Here is an 11,488-nt window from a genome sequence, read left to right as displayed (position 1 = left end):
ATTGAACCTGCGACCTTGGCATTATTATTTCCAGTACAATTGCTTGAAAATTTGCATTGTCATCAAAAGGGAATCAACTAAAGGACTTACCTCGCCACTACGTTTTGTACCAACTTCTTTCCGCTGGAAAGCGCAGAGTAATTATTTTACTCTTACAATCGGTGTTGGGGTTTCATTTGCAAAGGTGGAACTCCGGCAGAGCAATCAAAGGCACTAAGGAAAGGCCTCCCCGTCAGGGACTCAAACCCCGGTCTCCCGCGTGACAGGCGGGGATACTCACCACTATACTAACGAGGACGAGCTGTGGGTGCGGCTGCTCCCGAAAGCCCTAAAACCTGTATCAGTGACTTTCGTTAGACAGATTTAAAGAGTGTCTGGTGCAAGGTTTGTACACGGAAAAAGTCACGCACCTTTTAAGACTGTACTGAAAGGAGAGAATAGAAGCGACTGGCTTGTACCGGGATGGAACTCGCGACCTTCCCATTTTTATTTCCAGTACAATTGCTTGAAAATTTGGATTGTCATCAAAAGTGAATCAACTAAAGGACTTACCTCGCCACTACGTTTTGTACCAACTTCTGTCCGCTGGAAAGCGCAGAGTAACGATTTTACTCTTACAATCGGTATTGGGGTTTCATTTGCAAAGGTGGAACTCCAGCAGAGCAATCAAAAGCACTAAGGGAAGGCCTCCCCGTCAGGGAATCGAACCCCGGTCTCCCGCGTGACAGGCGGGGATACTCACCACTATACTAACGAGGAGTAGCTGTGGGTGCAGCTGCTCCCGAAAGCCCTAAAACCTGTATCAGTGACTTTCGTTAGACAGATTTAAAGAGTGTCTGGTGCAAGGTTTGTACACTGCAAAAGCTCACGCACCTTTTAAGACTGTACTGAAAGGAGAGAATAGAAGCGACTGGCTTGTACCGGGATGGAACTCGCGACCTTGCCATTATTATTTCCCGTACAATTGCCCAAAAATTTGTATTGTCATCATCAAAAAAGCTACTAATGGACAAGCTGTATCGTTAAAAAGGTAAAGGGTCTCTACCCCCGGGCTTGCCCCAGCTTGTGAAAAAGAGGACGAGTTCTAGTCAGAGAGACCTTACCATATATCCCGCCATAGGCAATCAGGCTTGCAAGACCCAGCTTGTGAAAAAGAGGACGAGTGCTAGTCAGAGAGACCTTACCATATATCCCGCCATAGGCAATCAGGCTTGCGAGACGTATTTATTACTATCCATCCGCAACAGATTCAGAGGTGGACAGCGCAGAGTAAGAAGTTTACTCTATACTAAGGAGGACTAAGTGCAAGCACGTGCTCCAAAAAGCCCTAAATCCTGTTGCAGTAGCTTTCCTTAGCCAGATGCAACATGCGTACGGGACAAGGTTTGCACGTTGCAACAGCTCATGTTAAGACTGTGCTGAAAAGAGAGAAAAGAAGCAACAGGACCATACGGGGATTGAACCTGCGACCTTGGCATTATTATTTCCAGTACAATTGCTTGAAAATTTGGATTGTCATCAAAAGGGAATCAACTAATGGACTTACCTCGCCACTACGTTTTGTACCAACTTCCTTCCGCTGGAAAGCGCAGAGTAAGGATTTTACTCTTACAATCGGTATTGGGGTTTCATTTGCAAAGGTGGAAATCCAGCAGAGCATTCAAAAGCACTAAAGGAAGGTATTTTGTCTCCACATGAAGGCGAATGAAGGTGTAACTGGTAGTGGCTGTGTGACTTTCCTACCTTCGTGTCCAAGCAGTGGAGCAGACAGGACCGGCAAAAGCTCAGGTTAGACGGATACACGTAGACACGGTGATTTGAATCAATGTGGGTTTATTTGACCCAAAATACAAACATTGGTATAATACTGAAATGACCTTGGTGTTGTCTGTTGATATCTTTCCTGAGGCTAACTGCTGGTCAAAAAACTGATGCCTTACGAGCCCGAGTGATGAATGTCCAGTCACACAGAAAGCAGATCCCTCACACAAGGGTTGCAGGAAGTGACATGGACCCAGGCTCCTGAAAACACGGCCAGCAAAGGAAAGCTTTATTAACAAGAACAGAGGCGTGCAGCATACAAATTCTGGCCAGGAGATGGCAGCAAAACGACCATACATAGAAACAATATGGTGATGGAAGAACCGATAATATGGTGGACATTTAAATAAATATGAGAACAGTACAGAAGACAGCACACTCCCCGTCTGAAATTCCCAAGGGAATTTCACTATGAGTAATTTCCAAAAAATATATGGAACAAACCTGTAACAAACATGTTAGAATAAAACAGGAAACATTACAACATAGTCCTGTTTCAAACTTGGAATGGAGAAGATCCACAAAATTCAAGTTCAGTTCTGTTTATCCTGCTGGGATGTTCTCGATGGGTAGTATCATAATAAGTTCGTTAATTGGCCTTGCAAACGTTTTATGCTCACCCTTTCTGAAGATAGTCAACTCCACCTTCCGGACCCTGCCATCTTTGCTAGGAAAAACCTTTGTAATAAGTCCCATAGGCCAGTGAATCCGTTCGGTTTGTTGCTCCTTCATCAACACGAGGTCTCCTTCTTTCAAGTTTGGTTTGTGGTGTTGCCATTTTCTTCTTCCTTGAAGAATCACAAGATACTCCTTTCGCCACCTGTTCCAGAAGTAATCCGCTAGGTATTGTACACGTTTCCATTGTTTCTGGTAGATGTTCGCATGGGTAAATTCTTTACTAGGTATTAGCGTATCCTCCGTTTTTTGGGTAAGGAGAATAGCAGGAGTCAGTACAGTTGGTGTTTCAGGATCCATCGACACTGGCACAAGTGGTCTTGAATTGATTATGGCTGAAACTTCAGCGAGAAGGGTGACTAGGGTCTCATGTGTGAGCCTTGAAGAGTTGACATCCATTAACATAGAATTCAAGATGCTGCGTGAGATCCCGATCATCCTCTCCCAGGAGCCCCCCATGTGGGAACTATGAGGAGGATTGAAAATCCAAGTGCAACCTTTCTCTGCCAACTGATCTTGAGTGGGCTTGGTATCGATGTTCAGTTCTTTACTTGCTCTGATGAAGTTTCCTCCGCGGTCAGACCTCAACTGTTTCGCTGGTCCTCTGATTGCGAAGAACCGTCTTAAGGCATTAATAAGGCTGGATGTGTCCATGGATTCTATCACCTCTATGTGAACGGCACGCACACTCATGCAAGTGAATAGTACAGCCCAACGCTTACTGTTTGCGTGACCGCCACGGGTCCTGCGTGCAGACACCATCCATGGCCCGAAAATGTCTAGGCCAATGTAGGTGAATGGTGGCTCTGTACATAGTCTATCCACAGGCAAGTCAGCCATTTGTTGGTATAGTTGTTTTCCTCTTGCTTTACGACAGTGCACGCAGTCGTGAAGTATTTGGGCCACACGTTTTTTCATACCTATAATCCAAAGGCCTGCAGACCGTAACCTGCCCTCAGAGATTTGTCTGCCTTGGTGTTCAGCCTTTTCGTGGTGGTGTCGGATCAGCAAGACAGTGATATGATGTTTGCTGGGAATGATGAGAGGATTTTGTTCTGCAACTCCTAGGTGGGCTTGATTCAAACGACCACCGACTCTCAGCAAGCCAGAACCGTCCATAACTTGATTTAAATTGGCAAGAGGGCCTTTTATTGGAATCCGCTGTTTGTTGTACAAGCACTTCCATTCTAGGTTGAATTCTTCCTGATGGACATGGCGTATTATGAGGGACTCACTATGAGAGATATCTTCAGCAGAGAGGGGTTTATGACAGACGTGTCAACCATGACAATCCTTATCTTGTTGAGAACTGTGATAACATCTCGCAATGTGCACTAACCTAGCGATAGTTCTGACGAGTCTCATCCAACAGGAGAAACGCTGGAAGCGCTCACAACCGAGGCTGGAGGTTTGCTTTATTCCAGTAACTAATGCACTAACTTCAGCGCGGATTTCTGGATCATTATCCGGATCCTGGATGCTGAAAACTTCCTGTACACATTCGTCCCTCTGTCTCAACAGAAACTCCAGACCTGTAAGCCAAGAAGAGTTAATAAAGGAACCTATAGACATCGGCCTAGTGGCGTGGTCTGCTGGATTAAAGTTGGATGGCACATAGTGCCATTGTTCAGGTTTTGAAGACCTCCTGATTCTCTCTATGCGGTTACTGATGTACACATAAAATCGTTTAGTCCGATTATAAATGTAACCTAAAACGACCTTACTGTCCGTGTAATACTGGACCTCTTCTATGTCGACACCCAGTTCTTGTTGTATGAAGTCTGCAATCTCCACTGCTAACACAGTCCCACAGAGTTCAAGTCTGGGAATAGTATGATCAGGCTTGGGAGCCAACTTAGCCTTACCAAAGACGAATCCAATGTGACTTTGTTTGTTGAGTTCTGTCACCTTCAGATAGGCAACCGCTGCAATGGCTTCCGTGGAGGCGTCTGAGAACACGTGGAGTTCTTTCTTTATGCTAGAGGTAGATGAGGTTTTGACATAGCATCTCGGGATGTGGATCTCATCCAAGGCACACAAACATTGTTTCCAGGCTTCCCATTTTTGCTCTTTATCAGAAGGAAGTGGGGTATCCCAATCCTTGACGGTTTCAGAAAGTTGTCTCAGTAGGGATCTACCTTGTATGGTGATGGGCGCTACAAATCCCAGCGGATCAAATAGGCTGTTCACCACTGATAGGACACCACGTTTTGTGAATGGCTTGTCTGCACAACTTATTTGAAAACCGAAGGAGTCGGCCGAGAGATCCCACCTGAGGCCCAAGCTCCTCTGCACAGGTGGACTGTCCAGTCCCAGGTTAATGTCCTTGAATCCAGGTGCATGATCACCTGACTCGAAGGCTCTCATTACGGCCAGGCTGTTTGAAGCAATTTTGTGTAGTCTAAGTTTAGCTTGGTACAACATTCTTTGAGTCCTCTTGAGCAGACTGATAGCCGCTTCTTCAGTCGGTAGTGATTTGAGTCCGTCATCTACGTAGAAGTCCTTTTCTACAAAGTCTCTCGCGTCTGCTCCATACTCGGACTCTCCTTCTAATGCAGTTCTCCGAAGGCCGTAAGTTGCTACGGCAGGTGAAGGGCTGTTTCCAAATACATGCACCCTCATTCGATACTCCACCATCTTTGCATTGGTGTCATTGTCCTTGTACCACAGAAACCTGAGGAAATTCCGGTGGTCCTCTCTGACTACGAAACAGTGGAACATCTGTTCAATGTCGGCAGTGATGGCGACAGGCTCTTTCCTGAACCTCATCAGCACTCCTACTAAGTTATTTGTCAGATTGGGACCTGTGAGAAGAACATCATTTAGAGATACACCTTGATGTTTGGCGCTTGAATCGAAAACAACCCTAATTTGATTAGGTTTCCATTGATGATACACTCCGAATGAAGGCAAGTACCAGCACTCTTCGTTCTTCCTTAAGGATGGAGCTGTTTCTGCGTGGTTGTTACGGAATATTTTATCCATAAAGGCGACAATGTGTTTTCTCATTTCAGGCTTGCTGTTCATGGTACGCTGAAGAGAGTTAAATCTAGACAGAGCTTGTTCCAGATTGTTAGGGAGTCTTAGCCTGGTAGCTCGGAAGGGTAATGGAGAAACCCAGTGATCGGTTTCGTCTTTAAAGGACTCTCTGTCCATTATCTTGACAAATTCTCTGTCATCTACTGACAAGGCTACTTTATCGTCGTTCTTGGTTGTGTGAAAGACTGATCTCCCCAAGTCTTCGGCAAAGAAGGGAGAAATTATGTCAGGTGGCTGTATGAGGTCTGGAGACTTCTCTTTCACCTCATAGTGATGAGGACACGGCTTAATGCAAGTTGTGCGTCCATCTCCACGCACATAAGTCTTGAAGGAGTCAATTCCTGGTTGATCTAAGCATACGTTCCCTATGACTACCCATCCCAAGTCCAGTCTCTGGGCGTATGGTGCATAGTCGGGACCATTACATTGTTGACGCACCTTGTGTACCCTTAGATTGTCTCTGCCGAGCAGGAGTAGAATCTCGGCGTTGATGTCCATAGGTGGGATAAGGCTGGCTAGCTGCCTTAGGTGTGGTTGGTGAAATGCAACTTCTGGGGTAGGAATCTCATCCCTATGGTTGGGTATTTGGTCGCATTCGATCAGCGTCGGTAGGGGTATTTCGGTATCCCCATTGATAGGAGAAGCAATGAATCCTTGTGCCCTTCTGCTGCTAGTCTCTATGCGGCCCGAGCAGGTGTTTAAGGTGTAGGGTTCTGATGGTCCTTTGATTCCAAAGGCTTCAAAGAATTTAGGTCCCGCTAGGGACCGGTTACTTTGGTCGTCGATGATGGCATACATTCTTACTGCCTTTTCTGGTTGTCCGTCTGGGTAAACCTTGATTAGGCATAGTCGGGCACAACATTTCTCACTCTGACTCTCCCCACATACTTCCAAGCATGAGCAGGAAACAGCTGTGGCGGTGTTGGCGTGATTCTGGGGCTCCCCGCCATGACTTGGAGCGGGGCTAATGGCGACTGCAGCCGGTGAGTCCCTGGCGAGTGGGGTTGGGTGCATAGCTGAGGCATGTCTTTCGCTATGACACTCTTCACACTTGATGGCAGATTTACAGTCCTTGGCCATGTGCTCCAATGAAGCGCAGCATCTGAAACATACCCCAAGCTCGGTGAGGACTTTCTTGCGCTCCTGTATGGTTTTGGATCTAAACCCTCTGCATTTGTTCAGTGAGTGTGGTTTTTTTATGAATGGGACATTCACGATTGAAGGACTTGTTTCCTAATGAGGTAGTGTACTGTTTTCCCGTGGGTACTGCAGGTGATGGTAGGTTAGTCTTTCTAACGCTCACGCTGCTCTTAAAGTCTCTGTGTTTATGCATGACACTTTCAAACCCTGATGATGACGTCGCTGAGGCTATAGTGTTGGACCCCAGGAAGTCAAGGCTGGGGTCATTCCTCATCTGGGACTGTTCATCGATGAACCTACAGAAATGAATAAATGGGGGAAAGGTGACGTCATGTGCTCTTTTGTACCTTGAGACCGACGCTGCCCACTTCTCTTGCAGACCGTATGGTAGCTTCACAACAATTGGGTTCACTCCATGCGCTGTATCCAGGTAGCACAGCCCAGTCAAACGAGGGTCTCTTTTGGCTAGCTCCAGTTCCATGAGCAGATCACTTAAGTCCTGAAGCTTATGGACTTCCTTGAGATTGATCTTTGGGATGTTTTGCAGTCTCTGGAATAGGGCCTTCTCTATCGCTTCTGCACTACCAAAGGTCCGTTCAAGTCTCTGCCAGGCGGCAGCGAGACCTGCTTCTGCTTGTCCCACATAGACAGTTCTGAGGCTCTTGATACGATTTGTAGAGCCTGGGCCCAACCATTTGATCATGAGGTCAAGTTCTTGCTCTACGGTTAGGTTGAGGTTGGCAATGGCGGCTTTGAAGGTTGCTTTCCAGGCTCTATAGCTCTCTGCACGGTCATCGAACTTTGAAAGACTGGTGTTGATTAGCTCTCTGCTCACCATAAACCTGGCGAACTCAGACATATCTGATTTCTCACTGCTTGTTGCCATGACAACTTGTGATGCCCCTGGGGCGTATGGGTTGCTTGGCGTGAAAGGGTGAGACGCTACCGGGTAGAATGATGTTGCTGCAGGGTTGAGCCGTGGTTTAGCCTCTGTAGATTCTGATGACTGCTGCTTGAGCTGTGGAGGTAGGCCAGAAAGCACCTGATCTTGCTGTAATAACTGTCCTTGAGTGGGCACATCCGGGTGACAGTTATTAGCTTGCTCGGGTGCTGTGGGTGGCACTAGCACCGTAGGTAAAGCTGGTTCGGAGGTTTCAGTGTTGTCGACTTGTACAGTACTGGAAATAAGGGGTGGCACGGGTAACTGTTTCAGCACATAGTCACTGGTGCGATCGACTGGATCGTCCATTTCCTGTGGTAGCGAGCAGACTGGATCAAGACCTTGGCTCAATGCTTGCTCAAGTATTCTTACTTTGGCTAACACAATTTCCTCATCCATCTCTGATTCAAAAATCTTTATCCGAGCTTCTGCTTCTGCCTTTGCAAGAGCTGTTTTCTCAATGAAGGTACGTCTCGCCTTGGATTGTTCTGCATTTATGCGGGCCTCTATTATTCTGTCACTCATGGCTGAGCTTCTAGAGCGCGATGATCTGTATGACCGGGAGGAATGTTTAGATGAATTTGATCTGTGTGATCTAGTTTCCTGCATATGAGAGATATGGAGTTCCGCTTTATCTTTAACATCCTGCACCATGGCGTCTCTTTCTCTGTCTAATGATTCTGCCTTGCTCAGTTCTGATGAGGCTTCATCGATATTAGAGTCTCTTAGAAAGGTTATATACCTTGTGGATAGTCCCTTGTATCTTTCATAAGCTGTGTTCAGCCGTCCAACGGCGACTTGTAAGCTGGCAGCACCACCTGAGGAGGATTTAAGTCCTGACATGAGGGAGGAAACCCGTTCCCATTGCTCTTCCAGGTTATCACATAGCTCATCTTTCATGGTGTGATAGTTTTCAATGACCTTTATCGTCGGTTTAAGAGAGCGTCTTGGTCGTGCGTCTTGGTCTGCTGGAAGCGTGGGTTCTGCTTCCTGCTCTTCATAATTATCATTATCAGGTTGCATTTGCTTTGTTTTATCACTGGGGAACTGAGCAAGGTCCTTTTCGGCCATTTTGATTTAAGGTGCGCTATCTCTTTAAGAAAATAAACTTTTGAATTGGGGGCTGAAAATTGCTGCACGGTTCCTATAGGGCACTTGATAAGCTTCCTAAGGTGTTTTGAGTGAATTGCTGGGTTTTTGGAGTTGTGGAGGACTTCCAGGCGAGGGAGTAGATACTGCGGATGCACGTTGATTCCCCTAGGCTTGTCCAGACATGTTCAGTGGCTGGGCAGATTTGCTGCACGTGGGCCTGTTGCTAGGGAGATTCCTGAGTGTGGTACTGGTCACTAAGGCAGTTTTTTGACTGTTCTGTCTCCACATGAAGGCGAATGAAGGTGTAACTGGTAGTGGCTGTGTGACTTTCCTACCTTCGTGTCCAAGCAGTGGAGCAGACAGGACCGGCAAAAGCTCAGGTTAGACGGATACACGTAGACACAGTGATTTGAATCAATGTGGGTTTATTTGACCCAAAATACAAACATTGGTATAATACTGAAATGACCTTGGTGTTGTCTGTTGATATCTTTCCTGAGGCTAACTGCTGGTCAAAAAACTGATGCCTTACGAGCCCGAGTGATGAATGTCCAGTCACACAGAAAGCAGATCCCTCACACAAGGGTTGCAGGAAGTGACATGGACCCAGGCTCCTGAAAACACGCCCAGCAAAGGAAAGCTTTATTAACAAGAACAGAGGCGTGCAGCATACAAATTCTGGCCAGCAGATGGCAGCAAAACGACCATACATAGAAACAATATGGTGATGGAAGAACCGATAATATGGTGGACAGTTAAATAAATATGAGAACAGTACAGAAGACAGCACAGAAGGCCTCCCCGTCAGGGAATCGAACTCCCACGTGACCGGCAGGGATACTCACCACTATACTAACGAGGACTAGCAGTGGGTGTGGCCGCTCCCGAAAGCCATAAAACCTGTATCAGTGATTTTCGTTAGACAGATTTAAAGAGTGTGTGGTGCAAGATTTGTACACTGCAAAAGCTCACGCACCTTTTAAGACTGCTTGAAAATTTGGATTGTCATCAAAAGGGAATCAACTAAAGGACTTACCTCGCCACTACGTTTTGTACCAACTTCGCACCTTTTAAGACTGTACTGAAAGGAGAGAATAGAAGTGACTGGCTTGTACCGGGATGGAACTCGCGACCTTGCCATTATTATTTCCCGTACAATTGCGCCAAAAATTTGTATTGTCATCATCAAAAAAGCTACTAATGGACAAGCTGTATCGTTAAAAAGGTAAAGAGTCTCTACCTCTGGGCTTGCCCCAGCTTGTGAAAAAGAGGACGAGTGCTAGTTAGAGATACCTTACCATATCTCCCGGCATAGGCAATTAGGCTTGCGAGACGTATTTAATACTATCCATCCGCAACAGATTCAGAGGTAGACAGCACAGAGTAAGAAGTTTACTCTATACTAAGGAGGACTAACTACAAGCACGTGCTCCAAAAAGCGCTAAATCCTGTATCAGTAGCTTTCCTTAGCCAGATACGACGTGCGTACGGGACAAGGTTTGCACGTTGCAACAGCTCATGTTAAGACTGTGCTGAAAAGAGAGAAAAGAAGCAACAGGACCATACGGGGATTGAACCTGCGACCTTGGCATTATTATTTCCAGTACAATTGCTTGAAAATTTGGATTGTCATCAAAAGGGAATCAACTAAAGGACTTAACTCGCCACTACGTTTTGTACCAACTTCCGTCCGCTGGAAAGCGCAGACTAACTGCAAGCACGTGCTCCAAAAAGCCCTAAATCCTGTATCAGTAGCTTTCCTTAGCCAGATACGACGTGCGTATGGGACAAGGATTGCACGTTGCAACAGCTCATGTTAAGACTGTGCTGAAAAGAGAGAAAAGAAGCAACAGGACCATACGGGGATTGAACCTGCGACCTTGGCATTATTATTTCCAGTACAATTGCTTGAAAATTTGGATTGTCATCAAAAGGGAATCAACTAAAGGACTTACCTCGCCACTACGTTTTGTACCAACTTCCTTCCGCTGGAAAGCGCAGAGTAATTATTTTACTCTTACAATCGGTATTGGGTTTTCATTTGCAAAGGTGGAACTCCAGCAGAGCAATCAAAAGCGCTAAAAGAAAGCCTCCCCGTCGGGGAATCGAACCCCGGTCTCCCGCGTGACAGGCGGGGATACTCACCACTATACTAACGAGGACTAGCTGTGGGTGCAATTGCTCCTGAAAGCCCTAAAAGCTGTATCAGTGACTTTCGTTAGATTTAAAGAGTGTGTGGTGCAAGGTTTGTACACTGCAAAAGCTCACGCACCTTTTAAGACTGTACTGAAAGGAGAGAATAGAAGTGACTGGCTTGTACCGGGATGGAACTCGCGACCTTGCCATTATTATTTCCCGTACAATTGCCCAAAAATTTGTATTGTCATCATCAAGAAAGGAATCGAACCCCGGTCTCTCGCGTGACAGGCAGGGATACTCACCACTATACTAACTGTGGGTGCAATTGCTCCTGAAAGCCCTAAAAGCTGTATCAGTGACTTTCGTTAGATTTAAAGAGTGTGTGGTGCAAGGTTTGTACACTGCAAAAGCTCACGCACCTTTTAAGACTGTACTGAAAGGAGAGAATAGAAGCGACTGGCTTGTACCGGGATGGAACTCGCGACCTTGCCATTATTATTTCCAGTACAATTGCTTGGAAATTTGGATTGTCATCAAAAGGGAATCAACTAAAGGACTTACCTTGCCACTACGTTTTGTACCAACATCCTTCCGCTGGAAAGCGCAGACTAACTGCAAGCACGTGCTCCAAACAGCCCTAAA

At 46.2% G+C, this 11,488-nt stretch overlaps 2 non-coding genes across 2 annotated transcripts; both read right to left on the bottom strand.

Moving 5' to 3' along the window:
• Positions 1–687: 687 nt before the first annotated feature.
• TRNAD-GUC (transfer RNA aspartic acid (anticodon GUC)) lies at positions 688–759 on the bottom strand. Its single transcript has one exon. It is a non-coding gene; the product is annotated as a tRNA-Asp (tRNA).
• Positions 760–10,797: 10,038 nt separating this feature from the next.
• On the bottom strand, positions 10,798–10,869 carry TRNAD-GUC (transfer RNA aspartic acid (anticodon GUC)). The gene has a single exon. It is a non-coding gene; the product is annotated as a tRNA-Asp (tRNA).
• Between the last annotated feature and the right edge of the window lie 619 nt (positions 10,870–11,488).

The sequence above is a fragment of the Sceloporus occidentalis genome, unplaced genomic scaffold (genome assembly GCF_023333645.1).
Source record: "Sceloporus occidentalis isolate IW3139 unplaced genomic scaffold, rSceOcc1.0.p SCAF_22, whole genome shotgun sequence".
Lineage (NCBI taxonomy): Eukaryota > Metazoa > Chordata > Lepidosauria > Squamata > Phrynosomatidae > Sceloporus > Sceloporus occidentalis.
This window is presented reverse-complemented; position numbering and strand designations above follow the sequence as displayed.